Here is a 4,779-nt window from a genome sequence, read left to right as displayed (position 1 = left end):
TAAGTCTTTAGAAGTTTCTACTGCCTTTTGTCCAGCTATGCCCTGCCCCCAGAGGTGGAGTCTACAGAGGCAGGCAGGCCTCCTTGAGCTGCGGTGGGCTCCACGCAGCAATGGTGGATGCCTCTCCCCCAGCCTTGCTGCCGCCTTGCAGTTCGATCTCAGACTGCTGTGCTAGCAGTGAGCGAGGCTCAATGGGCATGGGAACCTCCGAGCCAGGCATGCGGGATATAATCTCCTGGTGTGCCATTTGCTAAGACTGTTGGCAAAGCACAGTGTTAGGGTGGGAGTGTCCCAATTTTCCAGGTACTGTCTGTCATGGCTTCCCTTGGCTAGGAAAGGGAATTCCCCAACCCCTTGTGCTTCCCGGGTGAGATGATGCCCCGCCCTGCTTTGGCTCACACTCCGTGGGCTGCACCCACTGTCCGACAAGCCCCAGTGAGATGAACCCGGTACCTCAGCTGGAAATGCAGAAATCACCCGTCTTCTGCATCACTCATGCTGGGAGCTGTAAACTGGAGCTGTTCCTATTTGGCCATCTTGGAATGAAGTTTTATTATTTATCCAAGATAAAGGCAAGAGAATTCAGGATATATGCAAGGAGATGGATTTCATCATTTGGCCATATAATACATTAATCATAATTTTATAATTTGACCATGTGTAATTTAACCTGATGTGTTAGTTTCCTAGGGCTTCTATAACAAAGTACCATAAACTGGGTAGCTTAAAACAACAGAAATGGATTGCCTCAGTATTCTGGATGCTAGAGGTCTGAGATCAAGATGTTGGCTGGGCTATGCTCTCTCTCAATTTTCTAGCAGAAGATCATTCCTTAACGCCTCCAGGTTCTGGTAGCCCCAGGCCTTCCTTAGTTTGTGGTAGCACAATTCTGATCTCTACCTCTATCTTCACATGGCTCTGTCTCTCTCCCTCTGTGTGTGTGTGTGTGTGTGTGTGTGTGCATGTGTGTGTGTGTGCATGCGTGTGTGTGTGTGCATGCGTGCGTGTGTGTGTGTGCATGCGTGTGTGTGTGCATGTGTGTGCATGCGTGTGTGTGCATGCGTGTGTGTGTGCATGCGTGCATGTGTGCATATGTGTGTGTGTGCATGCATGCGTGTGTGCATGTATGTGTGTCTGTCTGTCTGGGTCCAGATTTCCCTTTCATAGGGACATGAGTCATATTGGATTAGGGTCCAACCTAATGACCTCATCTTAACTTAGATTAACTCAAATTAGAGTTCTTGGTGCCCTTCTCCCATATCCTTTCCCCAGCTGCAACCTGTTAATCTTTTGGTCCTTACCTTTTCAGTAAGTGGCACTACCATCCACACAGCCAAAAGCTTGGCTCCTTTTGATTCTACCATTTCCCTCAACTCATCCTCATACATCTGCAATCCTTCAGCTTGTCTTATTGCATATCTCTACATATATTTCCAATTTATCAATATCTTTTCATTTTCACACTCCTGCTCAGTATGGACAACATAATTTCTCACCTTCAGTAGCTTTCTAACTTCTACCCTTGCCTTGCTCCCATCAGTCTTTTTAAAGAGAAACCAAATTTCTACACACACTGGAAGATGGGGGTCCTCTTTCCTTGCTTAACACAGCCATGACTTGTGGTCCCAAGAAGCATCTGAAGTGGGTAGCAGCTCCAAAGCATTGGATGCTGGATAAATTGAACAGTGTGTTTGCTCCTTGTCCATCCACCGGTCCCACAGGTTGAGAGTGTCTCTCCCTCATCATCTTCCTAAGGAACAGACTTAAGTATGCCCTGACAGGAGATGAAGTAAAGAAGATTTGCATTCAGCAGTTCATTAAGATCGATGGCAAGGTCCGAACTGATATAACCTACCCTGCTGGATTCATGTATGTCATCAGCATTGACAAGACGGGAGAGAATTTCCATCTGATCTGTGACACCAAGGGTCGCTTTGCTATACATCATATTACACCTGAGGAGGCCAAGTACAAGTTGTGCAAAGTGAGAAAAATCTTTGTGGGCACAAAAGGAATCTCTCATCTTGTGACTCATGATACTCGCACCATCCACTATCCTGATCCCCTTATCAAGGTGAATGATATCATTCAGATTGATTTGGAGACTGGCAAGATTACTGATTTCACCAAGTTTGACACTGGTAACCTGTGTATGGTGACTGGAAGTGCTAACCTGGGAAGAATTGGTGTGATCATCACAGAGATCTGGATCTTTTGACATGGTTCACATGAAAGATGCCAACAGCAACAGGTTTGCCACTCGTCTTTCCAACATTTTTGTTATTGGCAAGTGCAACAAACTGTGAATTTCTTTTTCCTGAGGAAAAGATATCCACCTCACCATTGCTGAAGAGAGAGACAAAAGACTGGCGGCCAAACAGAGCAGTGGGTGAAATGGTCCCTGGGTGACATGTTAGATCTTCGTGTGTAATTAAAAATAATGTGGCATGATTAAAAAAAAGAGAAAGAAACCAGTATGATCTTCTTAAAATAGAATGAGATATGTGACTACTATACTTAAAACACTAGCAATGTTCAGTATGCTTAAAATAAAATTCCAAATCCCTAACATGGCACACAAGGCTCAGTGTGATCTGACACCTTCGTAATCTATGTTATGCTTATTTCCGCTCTAGCCTTAAGGAAGTGCTCACATCATTCCTTCTGTCTGGCATGCTCTTCTCTCAACTCTTTACCTGTCTAAATAATTTTTAGTTTTCAGATCCTAGCTTAAATGTCATTTAAGTATTTAGTTTTTAATGTAATTTGCAGGTATTCTTCTTAAAAACAATTAAAACAATCAGATTTAACTTTGTGTTGTTGGATTCGTTGATTACTATCAGTTGTTTCATAACATGACTTCTTTATGAGTTGTCTTATTCTTCTCTCAGTTATCTACAATATTTTCAAGGAAGATATATGGGTGGTATATTTTTTAAGTATGTTTATTTCTGAGGATGTACCCTCAATAAAAAAAGATAGTTTTGCTGGATTTTTAAATTTACAAATTACAATATGTTCTTCCTCTCATAGAAGTACTGTTGATTGCCTACCCGGCAGCCATTTCTCCTTTTTTCTTATTAAGAAAATTCTGATTTTGTTTGGCCAGTCCACCCTTCTCTACCCAGACTTGTGCTTTAAATCAATTGCTTTCCCCTTAATAGTGATTGGCTTTGGAATGGGCATGTGACACAACTCTAGCCAGTGAGATCTTCTTTCTTATTCTGCTCGATATTGTCATGTCTCCTTGTAATGTCTGGAACTGTAGGACCGACTCATGAACAAGGGGATGAGTAACTCAGAATAAGCTGATCTCCTGAGCCTGGCAAAGCAGAAAAATGGAAGAAACCTAGGTCTTTGAGCCACTAAATTAACCAATCTCAGAGCCAAATTAGAAATTCTTATGTGAAATAATAAATCTGCCTTATTGTCTATACTAGTTATATTGGGTTTTCTATTTCTTAGGGCTAAGAATCTTCTGATGCACAACTTTTATATGTTTTATGTTTTATATTTTAAAAGTATGTTTTGTTGCTTCTTGAATAAAATATGAGACCAGCATGGTTCTTGCTTCCTTACATGTAGTCTGTTTTTGTTGACTAATTGCTAGCAATATTTTAAAAACCAAGTCTTCTTCAGTTATTTCTATAATTCTTTCATCTTTTGCTGATCTTTCTTCTGTTGATATTGCTTTAAATTTAAACACTACTAAATAAATTATCAGGGCTGCCCAATAATCTCTATATATTCACTCTTGCAGTCTTCAAGTCAACTGCTTCATGTTTTCTCCTCTTGCTAGAAACCTCCAACACTCTTTCTCCCCTCAACTCATTCAAGCTGATGACTTTGCTTATTACTTCACTGTTGATATAGTTTGGATGTGTATCCCTGTCCAAATGTCATGCTGAAATGTAATCCCCAAAATTGGAGGCAGCGCCTGATGGGAGGTGATTGGAGTATGGAGATGGTTTTCTCATGAATGGTTTAGCACCATCCACTTGGTGCTGTCCATGCATTAGTGCATGAGATCTGATTGTTTAAAAGTATTTGGCACACCACCGCACCGCTTGCTCCTGCTTTCACCATATGACATGCCTGCTCCCTGTTCATCTTTTGTCTTGATTGTAAGCTTCCTGAAGTCTCTTTAGAAGCAGACGTTGCTATGCTTCCTGTACAACCTGCAAAACCAGGAACCAACTAAACCTCTTTTCTTTATAAATTACCCAACCTCGGGTATTTCTTTATAGCAATGCAAGAATGGCCTAATGCAACTGTGAAGATGAAAGTAAACAAAAGAGAATTTCTACATCTTCCTATTCTGTGTCGGACATGAAGATGTGCCCACTCAACTCTCCCTTCGATAAAAGGCTAGTTGTCCATTTGCAAGGAGTGTGTTTAGCTGCTAGCTTCCAGCAATTAATCCCTTCAGGGTTCCCTTCTGCTTTCAAACTGACACCATAGGCTTCTTTTGTGGCCTTCAGCCAACAACTGAGCAAAGCAATGTGCAAGGGTCTGTTCATTTCCATCCAAGGATCCAAGGTGGGACTCCTCTAACAGGCAATCTTGACTTTGGAGCTGGGCCGGCAGAGACTGTTAGGACAGCATCATAGAAGTCTACATTGTTGTCTGATGGCTCCAGCTGACTCATGCCTTTTCCATTTACAGGAGTCACTCCCCAGTAAACATTTTAGGCTCCTCACTCTGTCTTAGTGTCTGCCTTCTGGGAAACCTAACCTGCAACACCTCCTAAATCTATTGGTCTAACATTATGGGGGCCTA

General features: G+C 42.0%; 1 pseudogene; it reads left to right on the top strand.

Moving 5' to 3' along the window:
• Positions 1-1,612: 1,612 nt before the first annotated feature.
• Positions 1,613-2,393, top strand: LOC129009956 (small ribosomal subunit protein eS4, X isoform-like; annotated as a pseudogene).
• Positions 2,394-4,779: the final 2,386 nt, after the last annotated feature.

The sequence above is a fragment of the Pongo pygmaeus genome, chromosome 10 (assembly GCF_028885625.2).
Source record: "Pongo pygmaeus isolate AG05252 chromosome 10, NHGRI_mPonPyg2-v2.0_pri, whole genome shotgun sequence".
Lineage (NCBI taxonomy): Eukaryota > Metazoa > Chordata > Mammalia > Primates > Hominidae > Pongo > Pongo pygmaeus.
Note: the sequence above shows the minus strand (reverse complement) of the source record. Positions and strands in the feature narration are given on the sequence as shown.